Below are 22,881 nucleotides of genomic sequence, written 5' to 3'. Positions count from 1 at the left end.
AGAACTGGAACAGGCTGTCCAGAGAAGATGTGGAGTATCCTTCTCTGGAAATAACCTAAACCCACCTGGACACTTTCCTGTGTAAGCAATTGTAGGAAACCTGCTTTAGCATCAACAGAGATCAACAGAGATCCCTTTCAACACCTGTGATTCTGTGACTCTGATTCAGAAGCTGTGATGGCCCCTTTATTCTTACAGTTGGCTGCAGCTCCATTTTCTTTCTCTATGCAGCCAGGTGTGTTCACTGGAAAAAATATGCAGGTTGAAATTCGTGGAGTGAATTCATGCAGCAATATCCCCTGTGACTGACTTTTAAGAAGTTGAATTTGCCTTTTAACCTTGAAATCTTTCATAGATTAAAAAGCACAAACTCATCCATAATACAAGTGAGCTTCTCCAGCTTAATAATTCTGGTCTCCTTTGTTTCTAGCTAAAATACCTGCAAATTTCTCTATGCATAGATATTTAAAATATGAATAAGTATCACGTGTACAAAATAAAATGAAATAATACTAAATTAATACTTTAAGCATCTGAGTTGACACTGAAATCCTGAAATTTAGGAATTTAGATTGCTTTTAGAGATATAATGTTATACTTGTGTTTATCTATCTGTAAATAAACAAACAAATAAATACATAAGTAAGTAATTGCTTTTTTTTTTTTGTGAGAACTTGAGAGGAAATATTTGTAGACAAATGTGCATCTGTTTAAGGAAAGGATATTTTTAGAAAATAAACTTGTGTAATAAGAGAGAAGCAGCTTTTTAATAGTAATAGTAATAGTTCTCGTGCGGGTTGGAAGGGACCTTAGAGATCATCAAGTCCAACCCCCGGGATTCGAGCCTCTGTGCTGCAGGATGGCACTTCTACCACTTGCACCACAGGGGGATTCGAACACCCGGGCCCCGGTGTTGCAATGCAGCATTCCTACCACCTGCGCCACCGGGGCACACCCACCGGGGCACACGGTGGAAAAGGAAAATTTCTTAAGATATCTTGGACTGGCAAACAGGAATATTTTCCTAACACTTTCAAAAGGTTCTTTTGCAGTGCTGAGCAATATATTTTAAATATTTATGTATCACAGATGGAGAGAGAGAAGGTCCTCGTTTTTAATATCTGTCACAAATTTCATAAAAATGCTTAGAAATCCCAACTGAAGAGAGTGGCAGTTTGCTTTGAAAGTGTAAAATGCTATAAAAAACATGAGTATTTGGGGAAATCATATGCAAAGTGTCTCAGGGACAAGTCTATGTTTTTATCTTAAATTATACGTCCCCATCTGTACCAATGAGACAATAAATACTATCCCTTAATCTCACAGGGATGTTGTGAAAACTCTCAATAAATGTGAAGCACTTAAATACTATGTAATGATGAGTGTTACTCAAAACCCCAGAAGTGAGTGAATAATTTTGAGTTCACAGAGGGACTGAAGAATGTGCGGTAAATAAAGCATGGAACTGCACACTACAAAAGGCTGAAATAAATAAAAAAATGAACAGCTGTTTGCTTACTAAATGCCATCCTGCCAGAGCGCTGAATTATACACAGGGGAACAGACTACTGCTATCATACAGTTAAAGATTGACTCAAGATGGATATGTACTAAGCATCTGAATTAAATTATATAGGAGACAAAATCTTACATTTAACTTCCAAGTGTTTAATGTTACAATATTATCAGTTTTTGTGCACTATCCCAGCCTTTTCCTAAAAATGTATACTGAGAGAATAATTATCATTTCATAATACTAAATTAACATTTGACAGATTATTAGCAGTGATAAATATTTAGTTCCATGCAGAGTGCTGGAACTTGTCCTGCTGAGGTACCTGACAGCAGAAGTAAACAGTTAAGTTTTTATGGAGATCAGAACAAGAACAGGATCAAAAGCAATGATTTGCTGGTTCACAGAATTTAGTCAGAAGAGCAATATTTTGTAGGACATACTGTGGCCAAAGCTATGCTCTTCTGGACACAAATCTTTCTTCAACATCTCTTAAATTACAATCCCATTTTGTCCTGAGGGCTGTTCAGAGTGAGCAGATGGCTGGACACAAGTAGTGGGAATAATACTTTGCTTTACCACCACACTGCAATGAGCCAAGCAGAGCTGGAGCAAGGGCAAAAGCCAAAGGGTTTTTGAAAAAGCACAACAAAAGGGATTATTAAAATGACCCTTCTTATTTTTTGTATATTGGCAGTCAGCTTTTCATGGATTTCCTGAGCTAGAGAAAGCATGTTTTACATATACTGCTCTGTAAAATCCCAGTGAAACTCCCAGCCTTACTTGCTTTTGAAATTCATATTCACATCAAAACTCAGTTTTTATTTTTCTGCATTTTTTCCCTCTTTAATACTATGTTTATTCAGCTTGAGTCCCCAAAGTTGTTATTAGCAGTACTGGAAAGATGTATGTCTACTTTTAGATCGGCATCCTGGAAACCCTGTGAACTATGGAATCAGCTTTCAGTGAAAAAATGAAATAAATAAAAAAAAATAATAATTAAAAAAATATTTAAAAAACAATAATAAAATAATATATAAATATTAAAAAACAAACAAACAAACAAAAAAAACAGGATAAAATTTCATGCTCTGAGTAGGCCTAAAACTAAGAAGAAAATTTAGGTTTCTGACTGACTTCAGGAGTTCTTCTGTTGACTAAGGCTGTGATTTTTAACTTGAAGAGATATGACTTTTCAAAAAAAAAAAAAAATCTAAAAATCAACAACCTGGATAAAACAGCATCATTTGTTGTAAATTCCCAAAATATGATTCTCTGAAATTATTCTAGATCTTTGACTAAAATTTTGGAAAAAATGTCAACCTCCGTTACATGTAGCCTAAAAGTACTAAAATTTACCAGGGTATTTACATCCTGATTTTTCACTCTTTTTGACATATGGTAGCTAGGAGAAACTTATGTTCAGATGAAATATCCACCTTGAGGAAGGACAGTTGTTATGAGAAGTCCATTCTGAATGTTCTAGAATGCCTGGGACATTTTAATATCATTGACAGTATTGCACACGCTTGTCTTCCATGTAATAAGATTTCCCTTACTTGGCTCAAAGTGTGTGTCCAACACATGAAATTCTTCTCTTATTTAGGTACACAGGAACAAGATAAAATAAATGTAGAAAATTGCTCTGGAGTATTTAGCAGAACTTGGAAAATATATATGTATATCTCAACCTTAATTAAGAAAATAAACCCTTAATTAATAACAATAAAATGATGAGGATTTATTACATATTACAGCAAATGCATATTCATTTACAGAAGGCATATGAATATCTAAGAAAGTAATGAGATTAAGGCAATGATTCTGCATGATTTACTTCTGTTATGCTGCAGAAGCTCTGACATAAATTAGATGTCATTCTTTCGCCTCTTAGGAAAGCCCCAGTTAACAGGTGTGAATGTTCTGATAAAGGCCATCATACAAAGGTGAAAGGAAATGCTACAACCTGCATAATGTCTTATCTTGAGATTTATGCAGTAATTTAATAGCCTAAATAATCAAAGATAATAGAGAGCAGGAATGACTAAATTAAGGTTTTACTGACTTTGAGAAGAATTTGCGGTTTAAAATTTGAGTTGCATTATTGGGTACTATATGAATCTGATAAGTAAAACAAATATCTCCTTATTGTAGACTCCACGTAAAATGTATTCCTGAAATAAACTGCTGAGTTCTATGAGATAATTAAATGTGGTAAATACTAAATAATTAGAATTGACCTCCCTTTAACCACTAGGTATATTAGAAGAACTGAAAAAATAGCAAAAGAATTGTAACAACACGAAGCAATGCTGTTGAACTAACTTCACATTAAAAACTTGTCAAAAACATCATGACTGGCCCCACAGAACACTGAAACACTGAAACACTTTAACTAGTGTTCTCATTTTTTGCTGTTCTTTAAAACAGGAAGGAAGAAGGAAGGAAGGAGGAAGGATAGGAAGGAAGGAAGGAAGGAGGAAGGAAGGAAGGAAGGAAGGAAGGAAGGAAGGAAGGAAGGAAGGAAGAAGGAAGGAAAGAAAGAGGAGGAAGGAAAGAAAGAGAAGGAAAGGAAGAGAGAAGGAAGGAGGAAGGAAGGAAGGAGGAAGGAGGAAGAAGGAAGGAAGGAGGAAGAAGGAAGGAAGGAAGGAAGGAAAGGAAGGGAAGGAAGAGGAAGAAGGAAGGAAGGAGAGGAATATAGGACATTTCTGTAGATGTTTTTTAGGAATATATTTATCTAGATCCTTGACTGAGTCAGTGATCTGATTTATATTTGTTTTAACAACACGTTCTACTGCACATTTGTGTTTCAGGGTTTTTTTTTTTTTTTCCAGGGTAAAGCTGATGAGACCTTCTACTATCCCATATGCCAAAGGTACAATAAGTCCTTTACCTCAAATAAAATTATCACTCTTACTCTGCCGCAGTGTCCTTCACTGGGACAGTGGTAACCATTTTTGACTGAAGACTGCTAATCTGCTTTTCTCCTACTTGAAAAATTCCTGATTGACAATAATAAGATACTGGAATTGCACCTAGTTTTTTCTTTGGAAATGTGCAGAATACACTTTGAAGAGTAAACACTTCCAAATCTCTGCTATAATTAATCAGTTCACTACGTACATGTTCCACAAGACCATAGAATTGTAGAATCACTAAAAATGTTTACATTTATTCTGAATGGCCTATAAGAACTATTGTCTTTCCTGATGGATGGGTTACAAGACAGTTCACTGGTCTCTGAAATTAAACATAGATGTTGATGCCTAAGAAATTCCATTTGTCTTTGATAACTTAAAAAGCTAAGTGTTGTAAACAATATATTTTGTTATTTCCAGTGGTAAGCAGTAATTTCAGAAAACATGACCCGGACTTCTGGAAATAATTGTCATGGGAAAAAGATGAGTCTGTTTATGGTTGGTTGTTTTTTAGGTTTTTTTTGTATTTTTTTGTTTTGTTTTGTTTTGGTTTGGTTTTTTTTTGCTGTTATTATTCTGGTTACCTCTAATTAGATTCTTCACAAAATTTTTAATTTTGCATAGTATTAAAGAAAAGCTGACTGAATTCTCCCATCTCAACCCCCCTCAAAAAAGAAGAAAATAGGTAACTACTATCTTGGTGGAACTGCTTTTTTCCTACTGAAGATGATGATGTAAGTGAGGGAACTGTCTATCTTCATTTGTTTCAGGAAAAGAGAAAAAAGAAATAAGTTTACTTTAACAAAGAATGTCGTATTTCATTTGCCTAAATAAAAGACCAAATAAATCCTTAAGTAAACTAAACAAAAAAGATGAAATCTAGTACACTCACAGACAGATTTTTTATGATTACTATTATTTACTAATATCTCTGCAAGGTAGTAGTATCTTTGCATAAGGCAATACACAGGGAATTAGTTCTCTCAAAGAGAAGGCTTGATTTCTATCTAGGTAATGATGGCAGTCTCTGCTACAAGTGTTCTCTGTGCCACAGTGCTGTCATCCTGAGTCACTGAGCTATTCTGAACTGCTTTTTTGTTGAATACCCTGCTGGTTTGTAGTCTTACATGACCACTGCAGCACACACATGATTCACTGCTGCTGATTATCCTAAATTATTTATAGAACAATTCCTAACTGCCTTAACTATATACAGAAGATTGCCCCTTGTAACTACTGTGTTTGTTGTTGTTGTTGTTGTTGTTGTTGTTGTTGTTGTTTTGTTTTGTTTTGTTTTTTCATCTTTCTTTGATTATTTATGCCATGTACAGTTTGGCCAGTTCTACAGGAGAAATTTCTGAGAAAGTCATTGGAATGGTCAAATTCCAGCCAAGATCTTAATTCACAGAAGCACTGGAATTTGTCTAGACAAGGGACAAGTTGCCTGGAGAAACCTTTAAACTTTCCAGATTTCTGGACCTGGAGAGGCCATGCTCCAATTAACCAAATACTTATGACGGCATGTGAGCAAACACAATGTCTCATGTCAGCCTATTGTTTCAATTCATCTGTGGAGATACTTCTTGGTCTCCTTCTGGACCACTCAGGAAAACAAAGTCTTGAAGACATTGCGTGTGAATGCAGGTACAGCCCCAGTTCACAGCCACATAACAATCATAACTACAGGGTGGTTTTCATCCTTAGATCTTACTTTTACATATATAGAACTCGCTTAAAACTTAACACACAAGCCAGGCCAAAAAGCAGGGTAGGGTATGAAAATAAGCAGTAAGTCTAAGGCTTGGCTTGGAGCCAAGGAATAAGGAAGGCTTTCTTCTCTGGTCACAGAGAAGTAGGGTGTGGAATTTTCCTTTTGGATTTTCACTTGGAAGAGTGTCCAAATCTGGAAAAAACAGTAACTTTTTTCTATTATTTGTACTGTTTGAATCCAGTGCCAGGATCTACTATAGAATAAATGAATTTTCATTGTTACAGAAAACAAAGAAATCAAATATATTCTTAGTACTGACTTACAGCATTGACATTATGGAGAATGACTCGGCATTTAAAAACATAGTGGTCCATAACGGGATGAATAGTGCAGTTTCTTGAGATTATATTGCCCACAAAAGAGGATTTCTTCAGAATACATTTTAAGAAGACCATTTTTCTCTACTGTTTCACTACTGTTTTTAAATGTTGCAACCATGTGACAAAAACCCACAGCTGAAAAATTACAGCATCATGGCAAATTTTAATAATGTCCTTCAGAGATACAGTTTTAGACATACGATTTGATTTTGCACAAATGTGTATGAGAAACAAAATGTCATTATTACTTCTATTTTTGTTAAAAAAATAAAAACAATGAAACGATTATTGAGAAAATCTATTGGTTTCTGCAAAATCATTTTTCTTTTGACTGTACTAGAAAATCTAAAGCATTTTCCAAACAGACTGAGGCATGTTCTGACCTCTGTAGAGTTCTTTCAGTGTTTAGGAAGAGTGTTTGATGTTTTGTCTGAACTGGAGGATCTGTTAAAGCTCCTGTAAAGAAGGAACATAACCTTGCCAGAAGCTTAAACATTAATGTCCGGATAGATTTGTATGTTTTATGTCAGTGCTTGACAAACCTTTGATGTTGCTTAGAAAAAGTAAGCAAAGAGCACATCCTTTAGAAATAGTTCACTCAGCTAGGACTGATACATTATAATTAATGTTGTAGCTTTCCAGGAGCTTGGCAAGCAACATGGAAGGTTAATATATACATAACTATCGAGTAATTTTCACTGCAGAATCAATACATCACGATTCTTTAACTGAGAATGTGGTATATATGACATCACATGAAAACACTGCTGCCATGCCTAGTTCTGAGTTTTGACCATACTAGGACAGTGAGGCAGTGGAGGGTACATTTCAGCAGTGGCAGCACTGATGGGAAAGGCAAACAACATTCCAGACACCCATGTTTGTTTTTTTTCTAACGCTGCATACAGGCTCTATTTGTCACTGGCAAAAATGCATAGCTGGTGGTGGTGACTGTGTTAACAATGTTTTGTAGCTGAGAATTTGCCCTATCAAATAGTCTTATTGTGCTCTTGGTATCTGGTGTAGTTTCCATGGAAATAAATAGAAGGCATTACTTTCACTGTGACCTAGGTATTATGTCAGAGTCACACTAGGATTAGTCAGAGATAGTTACATTGTATAGTTACAGTGCAGCCATATAGTCACTGAATTGCTTTGATTTGTTTGGTACCTAGAGGACAGATAATAAGACAGCCGTTTATTTTCAGCAGTATTGGTTTTCAAAAAAGAAAAAGAAATGGTAAAAACAGTTTTTGTGAAATAACAAATATATATATATATATTCATGTATTGCATGAAGACATATAGTGCTGACAACGCATTTGTAGCTACACTGTGATCAGTTAAAACTGGGCTAAATCTACTGATTTTGACTTGTGGAAGAAATATAAAATAAAATTCCAGTACATCCAATAAAGAGATATCTTCCATACTTCTCAATATGTGATTGCATAAACACTGCTCAGCAAGCTTGTAAGGAATAAAAAGTTTATATAGAAGGAATGACATGACAGAGTATAAAAATACCTGAATAAGTAGTACCTAAATTCACAAAGTAGCATGTGTTATGACTTCCAAAAATTAGATTTTAAGGTGTACATTAATAGTATTAGTTAAATAGTTTAAATATGGAAACAAGTTAATTGCATTACTAAAGTTAATACTTCTCTTCTGGTTATTCTAGCCTGTGTTATATGGATCTAATTTGACTCTCCCTGAGAGGAAGGCTGTTTAGAGGAAGGATGTTTAGATCTAGTTTGGAATGCAGTTGTGGTCAGAAACTCTTACAGAAGAAGAGAGGATAGGTGCAGAGTATACCATTATTTACAAAAAAAAAAAATAAAAATCCAAAAAGCAGGAACCAGCAGAAAGAATATGGCTTGGCATGCAGTATGTCTGGTAGAGGAAAGTAGCACAGAAAAATGTACTGTTTGGGTTCCCCTCTACCCCCCCCCCCCTTTTTCTTTTTTCTTTTTCTCTTTTTGAGACAAGAAAGACAGAAAGGGATTTTTTCTGCTGGCTCTTAAGCATAAAGAGCCATGTTCTGTCACCTGCTGAGTATAACCCAGGATTTACAAACGTTAAGGACTGTGTCACTAAATCAGATCATCTTCCCATTATCTTTATCCCTAAAGAGGTCATTAGCACACTGCAGGAAACCCTCTGGACAGCCTGTTGTCCGAATTACTGCACTGAAAGAGACAGTGAGAAATAATTCCTTATTCACACACTGTCTGAATGCCTGCCTATGTAAAATTCATTGTGGAATACAGAGTTTGTTCAGCTCAACCGTTTAAAGGTACCATTTTAATGAGTTGCCAACAGAACCGGTTAAAAGCTAGTAGCCTTCAAAATAGTAGCTGTTAAACCTATTAAAAGCATGTTAACAAGTAGAAAGATGCATTATTTTAGAAGAAAAGAATTCACCTGGGAAAAAAAAAAACCCAAAAAAACAGCAACAACAAAAACAAACAAACAAACAAACAAACAAACAACAAAAAAACATTTTTTCTTTGCAAGATCAAGTTAATTTAAACCTAAGTTTACTCAGATATTTCAGCCAGCATTTGAAGACAGCAGCTACCACTGGGCGTTATTCAAAGCTGTCAACATCCATTTTCAGGGTTCTGCAGCATCTCAGGAAGAACTACAAGATCTCAGGAAATAATATCTTTACAAGTAAATTACAAGCAATCCCTTTGACAGGTTCATTATAAGCCTTCTTGTAATTCAGGTGTATTAAACTTTTAAATCCTGCTATGAAAATTATTTGAGGAAATAGAAGAAAAAATAAGACTAGGAGAATTCTATTACTTACAAAAAAAAAAAATTAATTGAAAAGGCTCAATTTTTAGGAATAGATCTTGATTTAGGTGTTCTGACCTCTAGTAAAAGAGTCTTCTGGTTATTTTTTCAGTAGAATTAGCATCATGATTTCTTAGTAATGAAAGACGGTTAACAACAACAACAACAAGCATACATACAAATAAACAAACAAAAGCAGAGAAACCTCCACAATGTGGGCTTGAAGTAACAAGACTGAAACTTCTGGGTATGTAAATATCCAGCTACTGCAAAGACACAGGAAAACAACTTCTTTGCCTCTCCCCAGTGATTTATTATAGCTTTCTGACTCACGGTATTTAACCATGTCTAGAATTCTTTTGAGTATGCTCGTACATTACTCAAAACAGTTCAAATTCAACCCAGAGAAACACAAATATTTTACAGTCTATATCATATATGTTATCTGGATGAAGACTATCGTTTATGGGAACGTTGATATTGTGTAGTAATTTATAGCAGATATAGCTATAATGCACAATCTAGATGTAGCTCTTTCATGTCTTTCCTCCCTCCTCTCCTTCCTTGACCAATAAATAAGAACCAGCAATTATTGGTAAGATTTTAGAACATTTCACTTCATCTAACTGACACATATAGCATTTATCTTATAAAATGCATTGTGTTCTGAAGAAATAAATGATAGCAGACAAAAGCAAAGAAAATATGACAATACCTCCATATGATGTGGTATCGTTATTTTCAGTAAAGCTGAGTAATTCTGTCAGACAGTGTCTGGGATGTACAGGGATTGTTTGGTATCAAGAGTTTAAAAAAAAATAAGAATCTATTAATATAAGTTTTTCAAAGTTATGATTCAGCATAAGTATACTACACATGAAAAAGCAACTTGAAGAATGAAAGAAAAATCAAATCCCTAGACTTCTTATTGCCTGAAAAAGGGAGATGTTTTATTATTGTTTTGTACCATTAAGACTCTCTGCTAGCTGTTTGACTTTTCCCACACTATTAGGCCAATTGAAAAAAAGCTCATTTTCTGTATGAAGATAACACCTTATATTTATACTTTGCTGCTTAGCAACAACAAAAGCACTGATAGTTCACATGTGCTTACAACCGTATTTGTTGTTTTATAATATTTTTAAGATTGGTCATATAATGTCTTTAAAATTATTTAGAACATTTACTTTGTGATTACCCCTTTTGGATTCCAAACATCTAAGTGCACAAAGATGTAACTGAGTATCCTTCTTATTGCTCTAATCATCACATTACAAATTACATCAAATAAAAATAAGAAAAGTCACAAAATAATATAAGGTAATTTTAGTCAGTTGTGGACATATTGAAGAGCCCCAGTAAAGTTTCAGGATTATTTTAATATAAAAATATAAGTGCTTAATTTACATAAGGCTTTGTCCTATTGTTCAACAAATTTGAGAAGAAGTAGTAGTTCAAACTGCAAACAGTTCCCAGATCATGTTAAAAATCTGTGTTTGGTAAATCAAATTCTCATGCTACTCTCCCACTTGTACTCTGCTTCATCTATTTCTCTCCAAGATGACCTCTCAGGAAGTATGATCAGGATGTTTCTTCCCTGATTCTCTTTTTACACACACACCCAGGTCATACTGTTCTAGTTTTAGTTTGACAAAAAGCCCTTGTAGATAATTGTTCTGAAAATATAGTTCTGTTGTGAATAGAAGTGCCTCAATCAACACCCATCAAGGTCTGAAAGGAATGCTGGATAAAAAGGGATTTCCAAGTTTCTAAATAAATGTATCTGAGAATAAGTTTATATTCCAATAATCTTGGCCAAACTGGCAAAGTACATTGCAGCCATGGTTAACTCTTTCTGAATGGGAAGATAAATTATTCTAAAGAAAAAGTCTGTTTTGTGAGAAACAAATTCATTTTTGAGGAACTGATTGCAGACAGGAGAGTTACAGCTTAACTGGGGGTCAAAATCAAATGGAAGACCACAGAAATTGAAAACCTTAAGAAAGAGTCATAGGAAAAATAAGGTGTCTAAGTAGTGTCTTAGTAATAACCTCCTTTTTAAGAAAAGACTAATAGCAATAGGCATTTGAAATATGAGTCAAAAGACAGTCAAACCAAGTACTTAGTATGAAATGGGTGCTTAAGACATTTGCATTCTACCCTGTGAACAAAAATCCACATTGATATTCATCAGATTCTTTACCCTATACTGGTTGCTACTATCTGATAATGTTACTTGTGTATGTATATAAAGGAAACAAAGAATGTATTTAAGAAAATGGGGGTCTAAAGCTCTTAATCATTTTGTGGCAAAAAATAAAATAAAATAAAAAAATGAAATAAATAAAATAGAAATACTCTATCTTAAAATTTTCATCTAAGTGAACACAAAGAAGAGAAGATAAAGGTACATAAAATATGCCATATACTTTTTACTACCATGATCATTAATGTTCCAAGCATAGAGCATGTTTTATTACCTAGAAATTCATATCATTTGCATTTTAACAGGGTTTTATTTGAGTTTACCCTCTCCTTTCTTTTTATGTTAATATATACAACAGCTAGAGAAAGATAATAAATGAAAATTATAGAAATCAAATATGTTCATTCAAAGAATTTAAATTTGTTACTTCCTATAATATAAAACATATTGTGAAACACAGAGATCATCAGATGATTTTACTGATAAAGATGGTTTTTTCTTTACAATGCTCTTTTTACTAGTTTACGGGTGATGCTTTTAATTTATAGTACTGATCTAAAACTTCATCTCCTGAGAGTACCCTTGTACAGACAACAAACATTTCATTGTCATTTATACTCTAGCTGCAGAGAGTATGAAAGTAATCACGTTTTCTTAAATAGTTTGCAGTTTTTATAATGGAGATCAAATACGCCATCACATTCCTTAATATTTGCTTTTAAAAACTGGGATGTATAGAGCAACCCAAGGTTTCTTTAGTGTCAGCATTCACATTTCTGCCAATATTGAAAATCATCTGAAGGAAATTAATGCTTTTACCAAAACTCTAATCTTCTGCACTTTGACCCATTGCAAGGTCTTTTCTGTAACTCTTGAATTAAATTAGTATCTACTCTTCAGTAACTTCTTAATCTACAACAGCCACTTTCAATAATATCATTAATCTGAGAGGCAAAAGAAGCCCCACATCTGCACTTTATACCTCTGAGCATAAAATCATATAATTGTATGAGATATCTTTTCCTGTATTTGATTACTTTTATCTTCAAAGAATCTGAAGGGAATATACTGTTCTATATGAAAAATAGGTTTCATTAATAAAAGACAGATCTAATCTTAAAGCTATCACCTCCATTTTAATTTGGTATCCTCTCAAATATTATACAGTGTTGCTCCTTAAAGATACAATTTTGCAACAACACTGAGGGGGAATTTTAATAAGACCAGTGTGATCATCTTAACAACTAAAAATTAATTTTCTTTCTTATCTAGCCCTGGCCTTTTATGATAAAGAGGTAGTAGAGATTGTATGTTGGTGGAGTTATTGTACTGTTTTAAAGGTTATGTTGATTCAGCCTTATGCTATGTATAATCAGTCAACACTAATTATTACCAGCATGAACTTGTCGGACACATTTTTAATAATTAAATACATACGATGAAAGTTTCATCGTATTTTCACATTCAAATCTTATTTTCACATTCAAAATGGCATATGCAAAAGTCACTATCTTATTTTTGTTGCTTTAATGTACGCAGAATGAGTGTCAGAAGCATTTTTTACATTTCACATACACAATGTTTTGATCACTCATTTCACACATTTCCTCATTGGTTTTGCAACTTCTTTCCACTTCTTTATGTAACACATGAATTTGGAAGGCATGCAGCAGAAATGCACATTTGGATAAATAATTTGAAATATAAATCTACAGGAGAATCTCCTTTCTCCAAGAAATAATAGTTTTCCACAGTGCATCAAAATATAGCCTACTTTGGAACAGAAATCTGTTTGTTGCTTTTTTTTGTTTTGTTTTGTTTTGTTTGTTTTTGTTTTTGTTTTTAATCGGTTAAAATATTACATAAAGATAACATCTTTGACATCCTGTAACACAAATGATGATCTTGAATATATTGTTAACATATTTATAATTTTGGAAAAAATGAAACAACTTAATTGATAAAGAAATAAATAAGAAGAAAAACAATACATTTCTGATGGTAATTCTCTTACATTTCACAGCATTCTTCTGGAAAAGTTGGCAGCTTACAGCTTAAGCAAGTGTAAAGTTCTTCACTGGGTAAAGAATTGGCTGGATGGTCAGGCCCAGAGAGTGATGATGAATGGAGTTAAATCCAGCTGGCAGTTGGTCATGAATATTTTTTCTCAGGGTTCAGTATTCAGGTTGATCCTGTGTAATGTTAATATATATTGACAGTCTGGACAAGAGGGTTGAATATACCATCAATAAGTTTGAGAGTGACAAGTTGAGAGGAAGTGCTGATCTGCTTTAGTGTAGGAAGGCTTTACAAAGGTATCTGAATCAACTGGCTTGATGAGCTGAGACAAATGGAAGTCACACTTCTGAAAGTCTGGACCACAGCAAAAGATTTTGCTGTTATCAAAACTTAATAATAACAAGAGCTATAACCAAAATATTGAAAAATGATGCCAAAAGAAGAAATCAAAATAACTCTTATATCTAAACTTTAGCCCTTGTTGGAGGGCACTTTGAAATAAATCAGATCATCAGATCATTACCATTTATTAAAAGAAGTATTAATCTAAGAATTTATTCACACCCCCTTGGAATGGAGAATGTTAGTCTTAGAAATAGCATATTTGCAAACCATTTTGTGTGATAGCATGGCCTTTATAGTAAGATATATTCTGAAAAACCAAAAACATTTTTCCTCCTGAATAGAGAGGGGAAATTTTAACAATGTATGAAAGACATTGACGTTTTCGTTGTTGTTGTCAAATATTACACTCCTTATAAGTTCTTGTTATAGTTCACAATAAATTTTTAAGACTTGGATTCATCAATATTGTATCAGTTTTAAAGTGAGCTCTGAACTTCATTCACTGGTTCTAAGCAGTTTTGAATGGCAGAATTCCTTGCAGGAGAATTAAAAAATATTCTCCTGCAAATTATGCAGAAAGCAAAGCACAATTGGGCTAGATCATGAGGGTATTTTGGCAGTCAATTCTAATTGAAATGCTAAGTTTGGAATTTTATTTCTCTACTTTTTGACAGCAATGAGCATCATTAGAACAATCCACAACATTCAATCTGTTAGTTTCAGAAAATCATTTCTTCAGAAAGCTGTTTGACAATACAGGCCGCATGGTATTTTATGTCAAAAGCTGTTGTATGCTTGCTCATCACTGAACTTGAAAGTGAAGAATATGGCCAGATAACTCAAAACAGCTTTCTGAAACTCTTAGATAAAGGGATTAAAACATATTTATTGATATGTATATTTAATAAGAATTAAGCAGCACAATGGTTCTGAGGAACGTTCTATTTCTGCAATAAACGTTCTTGTTAAGAGAGACACTTAGAACTTCATTTCTTTTTCAAGATATAACATGAAAATCTTGCCTGTGGGAAACTTTTAATCCTTCTACATGAGTTTAAGCCTGAATTTTAAGCATGTGTTTTGTATGTTATGCCATTCTTTTCTCTTCAATTTATGATACACAAACACCTGTATGTACATGCTTCTATTTAATAATGATTTCTATCTCAACAGCTTATCACCAAAGAAAAAGGAGTTGAAAAGAAGTTGGCCATGCTGCTGTAAGTGAATTTAGAAATGTATCTTTTCTATTTATATATCCATTCATAACATTTCCTTTTAAAGCTATGTAACAAGCTTAAAATTATAAGGAATATAGAGAATGGGAAAAAAAACACCTATGAAGTTTCACATGTGAGAAGTTTCTGGATATTTAGATGGAGATATGTCACATTAGCAGAAAGCATTGTAGGCAACCACAGTAAGTTACTTCAAAGTTCAAAGTTCTGTGAAAAGTTTGAAATGGATGACAACCAATTTAACACAATGGTCTGTGATAACAATTGACCTGTTGGCAGAGTTGCAAAGACTGATCTCATAAAATTATTTTTAAATATCTAAGAACCCTTCCAGACTGACAGAACAGTGGAAAATTATGGCTGTGGTTCACTTGAGTTTCCAAGACTTCCTTTCAAATATTATGGCTCCCTTGCTCTCTTAGTTGCTTTCTTTTCCTGTTGGCTGCAGTTGTACTCAGTGTATTAAAGGAGCATTTCATGCATGTGAGCTTGTGATGTGTGAACAAACCAGAGTTGCATAGGGTCACTCACATCAGCCCCAGTGGTCCTGAGAGGGCACATGGCCTGTGCAGTCAGCTTCAAGCCCACAGGGCATCCACTGTGGTTAGCTGAGCTCATTTTGAGACAAGGCCAAGCCTCAGCAAGCTCACCAGCCTTCACAGCACTTAGGACCCCTTTCCAAGATGGCATGTGGATTTTCAGCAAGGCTGATCACATGCCCAGTCTTTCTCTACAATCTCTGCAGCAGTCCAGCCTGTATCTTTAAATGCAATTTTTAATGCCCAAGACTGTCCTCTTGGGTTGCTTTTTGTCACCTGTTCTACTGTTTAATAAACACAGTTTCCTTTTAGTGCTTATGTGCGCTTCTTTTTCCTCTTTGTGCTACAAAAGAAATGCTCCGTATTATCATTTCTGTCAAGTAGCTATAGGCATGAGGGGAGCCTTTGTCTTTAACTGCGAGTACTCCCTTACAATTCATGACCAACATGGATTGTCCTGGCTTCAGCTGGGACGGAGCTGATTTATGTAAGGTCTTTCAAAAAATATATCAATCCAGCACCTACTGTGGTTATCTGTCCTTTTCTATGTAGATGTGGGGAATGACCAAAGTTACCCAGAAATTTGTCTCAAAAAATTCTCATGCCTTAATGGACTACAATGTTATTTGATGTGAGCATGTATTGATCTTCTGGGGAGACTGAAGTGTTTGGGCCGTGTACTGGGGAGACTTTGAGTGTTATTTGAAAGGAATCAAAAAGAAATTTGAGTTTTGGACAAAAATGATTTTATAAAATTCACTGAGAAACTCTGAAGAGTTCCTGAGAAAACTGGGGCAAGGACTCTCCATGAGTCACTTGTTCCATTCGTCAGATTGCTCCTACCTAAAATACAACTATCTAATTTAATAGTAACCTCTCATATTTAATTTTGCTGACTTGTTCCTTGAAGTAGGGCAGTCAAAATGCATTTAGGTAAGGAATGTTTGGGAAGGTGTTTATGATATGAATAGGGAGGAGAAAATATTAATTAGAAAGTACTAATCAAAACTAAACTCAGAGTAGTTTAATTTTCTTGCTACAGTTATCACAACCCTTTCCATTAATATTTGCACCAGAAGTACTGAAGGGTTAAGCACGAAGGGTAAAAAATGGACCTGAAAGGAGAAACAGTTTCTGGCAACTTGAGGCTGCTTTTTACATCCTATTACTTGTCACCTGAGAAAAGAGACCAACATCTTCCTCATTGTCACCTCCTTTCAAGTAGTTTTAGAGATTGATAATGTCTCCCCTCAGCCTTCTCTTCTACAGACTAAACAACCCCAGTTCCCTCAGTCACTCCACATCAGTTATGTTCTCTGGTCCAGTCACCATCTTTGTTGCTCTTTTCTGCACAGATTTGAGCAAGAAAACATCCTTCTTATAGTGAGGGGAGAAAACACATTTGAGGTAAAGCTCTGCATAGAAGGGGATCATAACTTTTTTAGTCCTCTGGCTACACTATTTCTGATAAAAGCCAGGGTGCTGTTTGCCATCTTGATCACCTGCTGACTAGTACCCAAGGTCTTTTTCTGCTAGACAACTTTCCAGCAAATGGAATGTCCACATGTCCCAAATTGTAATATCACTTCTATTTTAGCTGATAAAAGATAATGATCCCTTGATTTTTAAGGATTCATAATTTAAAACGTGTTCACAAATATAGCTGCCTAAAAGGAGATAGGAAGAAATGTAAAACTTTCTGTCTAGATTTCTTACATAAAATTAAGACTTAACTGAATATTGGGCTTCGTGTAAACAATATGGACTAGTAAATCATTTTGTTCTAAGATCTCTTCTGTTCTCTTTCCAAGGAAAAATAACTTTTTGAAAGTGTTCTGGAGTCTTGATCAAATTATTTTAATGGGATATCAGAATTGTTGGGAAAATCTTCAGTTGACCCCCAGTGCTTTCCATAGTCTCTAAAGGGCTGCTTTCTTTGGTTTTGTGTGTTTTTATTGTGTTTTTTCTTTCTGTTACATGAATTTTCTATATTTCCACTGATTCAAAGGCAAGAGTGAAAAGAACACTTTGGAGTGAAGCTTAGGATTGCACTTTGATGTGAAATAAGAAATTTAATATATTTAATATATTTTCATATGGAATTAATGTGTTCTGTTCCAATTAGAGATGAACAAGAGCATTGACATTTAGGTTTGTATGTTTAGTCTTTTGATTTTATCTTTCACCTTTAGTTGAAAGCATAAAAGTGATTTGTATTCAGAAACTTTAATTCAATCTCCAGTTAAATTTTGAGTATTTCATTGTAATGTTCAGATCTGTGAGCTTTTTTCGGTTTGGTATTGTATAATACTTTAATAACATTTTTGTCAGACACAATTTGAGCTGATAAATAGATGCTATCAGATTTCAGTCACTTTGAAATGAAAAGCTAAGAAAAATGACACATCTATAATTTTGACTTGATAACAGCTTTTGTAAATTACCTAGTTTTAACTCCTATGGAGTCCAAATTTGCTTTTTTAATTTTTTTTTTAAATTTTTTTAAATCTTTTTATTGTTGAAAAAGAATTGCAGTAGATGGTCACAATTCTGGTTGTATTTGAAAGAGAGAGATGAAACTTTTATTGCAGCTATGAACATGAACGATACCAAAAAAGAATTTTCTATTTGAAATTAGAAAATAATTATAATGCTCTCACTAATCTTTCCGTGACACCTATTCTTGTATGCATTCTTCAGTGATATATGAGAATTTCTGCAAAACTGCATTGCCTTTCTGACTGAGTAAAAGCACAGATAATCACAGATCTGGAAAGCATCAAAAAGATCTTCTTATTTGCACTGGCGTTTTAAACTGGGCATTGTACAGAAATGTAGTTTTTGGTGGATATACTGAAGAAAGAAGATTGTCATATTATTTCAAGAAATTTAGTTAAAAAAGCTTTTCCTTCTACAGCTAAGAAGTTCTGAGTGTTCACTTTGATGTTACGACTGGTCTTATAAGTGGCAATTGCAAAGATCCTTTGTGAAAATGTGAACTGATTGAAGACACAGCTAAATGTGATATCAGTGGTTTCAAGGAAGTTGATCTGGTGATTGCCCCCGAGCTACTTTTGACTCATCCAGCCATGAAATGAAGTTATCCTTTTCCTGTACATTGAAATTTGCCATCTGGGTCTCCAATAATGGGTACTCTTTCAGGCTTATCCTCAGCACCTGATATAAGGTTTTATCTGTAGAAGAGAATCATCACAGTTTGGCTCCATGACTTAGTTCTTACTGTAGTGACTGTAATTTCCCACTTTCTGTTTCTGGTTGGTACTGAATACTTTGCATTTCTTATATATCAGAAGAGATATAGGAAATCCACACAACTGCTTCCCAATGAAGAATAATCTCTGTAATTTTTCTTGATACATTTGTTGGTGAAACATGGGACTGAGGCCATATTTATTCAACTTGGTGTAATTTTTTTACTACTAAGGATTTCCACCCTGACTTGAAAATCAGATAGAAATCACTGATTTGCTGCACAATTTTATTCTCTCAACTTCAGTCTGGAGACTTTCTCTTGCATGTAGGACAAGTGCAGTACAGTGGATGTTTGCAGGAATTTAATTGTAATTGCCCTGAGAGCAACGCTGGCACTGCCAGCCCCAGTTACTCCTACCCATTCCCAGGACCCCACAGCAGACCAAGGTTTTCAGCCCATACACCAGTGAGGTCAAAACAGGGCCTGGCTCTATCTTCCCCGGGCCTTTCCCAGGCGTGCCTCCTGCTCATTTGGGTCCACCTGCTGACCCACAGGCCAAACTTGGCCCACCCCTAACCCCAGGGAGATGCCAAGTGCTAGGGGCTGTGGCTATTCTTGTGATCCTGGTTCTCTGTTTCTGATATGACACATTTTGGATCCTAATCTCTCATTTGGAAATAGAATTAGTGCTCTGAGATATTTGTGAGGCAAGTATTTTAGTCAAGTGGCAACAGTTCTACTGCAAATGTTATAAGGATATGAATATAATGATTAAATATCTGAATCAAGTGTCAGAAGTCTACTAGGTATAAATGTGACCATAAGTGATAATATAAATTGGAGTTTGAAGCACTTTTCAATTTTTATTCTTTTTTCTCTTCTGAAATTGGGTTTGATATCTCTTTGTTCATGTTCATACCAAGCCAAAGTAGTTCTGAATATAAGAAGACCCTGCTACATTGCCAGGGATTTGCTTTGCTGGTTTATTTTAGGAAGAGAATATGAAAAAAGAATTGAATTTGTTTTGTTTTACTCATGAAGCAAGAAAGCAAGATTATTTTAAACTGGGAAGAATGTTGTGAAAGAATTGGTTATAACACGGCCTTCTTTTTATTGAATAATAATTTATTTTAAATAGCTTAAGTTAACAAGAAGTGTTTGAGATTTCCCTATTGCCTTTCTCCTTTCTTTTCCATTGTTGTTATTGCATAGTATATAAATGCTGCATAATAATGCTCCACACCAGCTGGCTCATTACTGCGCTCCTTATAGTGTTGTATATATACACAGCAAAGTTCATACACACAGAGATATATATTGAATATTTAAGAAATTAAGTTATTATTATGTAGATTCAGAAAAACTTTCACTTGTTTTTCTGGTGTCATCTATGTATCAGTTTCTGGTCCTGTGAAGTCAGTCTCGGTTGGAAATAGCAGGTGCATTTTGTTTCCTCAGTATTTAGCTCCATAGCTATAAGAATACATTGAACTTGTCAACTAGCAGAAGAATGAGAACATTTACAATTTGGACACTATTGATTAACTGATTCATCTCTAGCAGCTGTGAAGAAGGAACTGTGATAAGTCTGTCAATGTCGAACAATTTTACAAGGAAGAAACAAATTATTCCACATTGCAAGGGTATTCAAATGCTAATTTTTCCAATAATGACACTGACAGTGAAACTGGTACCTCTGAAGATTCGCAGTTCCTTAGTTTCTCAAGACTAGAACAGCATTTCAGATTTGCACTTAAAATACTTATTCTGAAAAAAAAATCTGGTACAGATGATTTTATGTAACGATTATCATTATTCCCTGTTTAAATAAGACAAACACCAAATTTGGGATTTGGTGTTTGGAATTTGGAATAAATTTGTAAAACACCATGATTTTCCAGAATTCTAAACTGTTCTATTTGCTTATGTTTTTACTTATGTACTTGCACAAGGGAAACAACTTCTGAGTTAAGTGATTTTTTTTCTTCAGTTATGATGCAAATAATTAGTTCAGGGATTTCTAATGTGTTTGTAATAATAGACAGGGATGATGAGAGGCAGTCCATATAACTGAGACCAGAAATGGAAAGATTTAAATTTTTAAAAATTACTTTTGGTGGGAATTAAAAATTTAGAAATAAAAGGGCAGTTTCTACTTATACAATATAAGTGTCAAGATAGTCTGTGGTTTAAGCAAATAAATTGTTGTACAAATGATAACTCTTATTATTTTTATGTGAAGGATATGTTAAGATGCTGAGTTGAGATTCACAGTTCTGTTCTTCTTTTACCATAGATTTTCCATATTATATTTACATACATTTGAAGTATGGCTTCCAAAATATTGTCTGCTGTGAAAGACAGAACTGTTTTTCTTTTGTTGTCTCAAAGCTTGCTTCGTGAGGCCTTTCTGATGATAAGACTCTGACTGACAACTGTTAAGTATCCTTGGGGGCGGATGGTGGGTGTCATTGTGCCATAGTGTTTCTGCTTACGATTGCAAAGATAAGCAGAAACGGGAAGAGCAGTCTTCCTCAGGGGTCCTGCTCAAAGGAGTGGACCACTGCAGAAGGCGATAACGCTTGTGTCCGGCAACAGAGACCCCCTCCCCCCTCCTTGCTGGCTCATCTGTGGGCCAGGAATGCCACAAAAGCTGGTTGTAAATCATCTTTCGAGGAGTGTTCGCCTGTTTGTTCGGAAGTTCGGTACTTCCCCCCAAAAAATGCTGAGCTTTAATCCTCAAACTTCAAAGAAGAAAAGGAGAAGAACCCCCACCGAAATGGGGGATAAAAGGCCCTCACTAAACTGGGGACTTTGGAGACAAACTCCCAAAGACACCTTTGACGGAGAATTCCCTGAGGGGAAAACCTTGTCAGAAGAACCCCCAGGACCGGCTTGCTGTGGAGCTCCCTGGCTGTCTCCCATCCTCTGCGGTGATCAGACGAGTTCCTGAGATCAACGGACCTACAGTGTACCTCGCTGGACCCACGGTGGTGACTATCTCTTTTGCTCTCTGCAAAGACTCCTTGCTTATATTCCCTACTTTTTCTATCGCCTACCTTCCCTTCCCCATATTCCCTAAAAACGGATAGGACTTTAATAAACTGGTTGGACCAACATTTGAACTGTTGCTTCTTAATCTCATGCCGGGTATATACACAAATCAAAGAACCTTGCCTCCCTCCTGTAAATTAGAGCAAGACATCTGCTTCTCTGTAGGGTTTTGAGAGGATAAATGCACTTGTGTTTGAGCTGACAAGATACTCCAATGGCAAGATGCAAGTTAACTATGAAGAGAGAAGGAAGACACTTCTTGTGCACAGAGCTTGCCTTTGTTTCCCCCTGAATTAGTCTGGTCTTAATCAGTGTTATCTTTAATTCTGTCCATTGATCTATGGCTTTTCTCTTCTTCTGCATAACCTTATTTAGGACTCTATGACACTAGAAAGTCAGCTAAAATATTCTTGTCTTTATTTTTATTGAAATATATATTGAAATATATATAAATGATGGCAAATCCAATATGTTAGGCTCTACATCCAGTCAAATGATTACAAATGGTGTTAAGAAGAGCAAACTGTTTTAGTGAGTGAATTCTGAGAGCAGAAGACCTTGAAAATCAATGTTTATCTATTTCATCTTTTCATATAATATTTTGCATGTGTTTAGGGTGATAAAACAGTGGGGCCAATAGAATTTTCTTTATTATATATTTTTTTTTCTTAGAAACATGGGAAGATGTTCTTGATTTAATGAGTCTGCTAGTATATTGAGTGGATTGAGTGTTCTTCACTTATGATAGTTATAAGAAACTAACATACCCTGATTACCCTGTTCTAAACATAAGTGCAGGTCATGTTCTAAAAGAGAATCAAAAAGAAAACAACTTTTGTTAGCCAATATTTTTGTAATCATTCCGTGAAATAAAAGAAAAAGCTCCTTGAAAAGTATTAAGGAGACTTCTGAGTTGTCAGTAGAGTGACTAAGAAAAAT

The sequence above is a fragment of the Coturnix japonica genome, chromosome 2 (genome assembly GCF_001577835.2).
Source record: "Coturnix japonica isolate 7356 chromosome 2, Coturnix japonica 2.1, whole genome shotgun sequence".
Classification (NCBI taxonomy): Eukaryota; Metazoa; Chordata; class Aves; order Galliformes; family Phasianidae; genus Coturnix; species Coturnix japonica.
The sequence above is the reverse complement of the archived record's forward strand: the minus strand, read 5'-3'. Positions refer to the sequence as shown.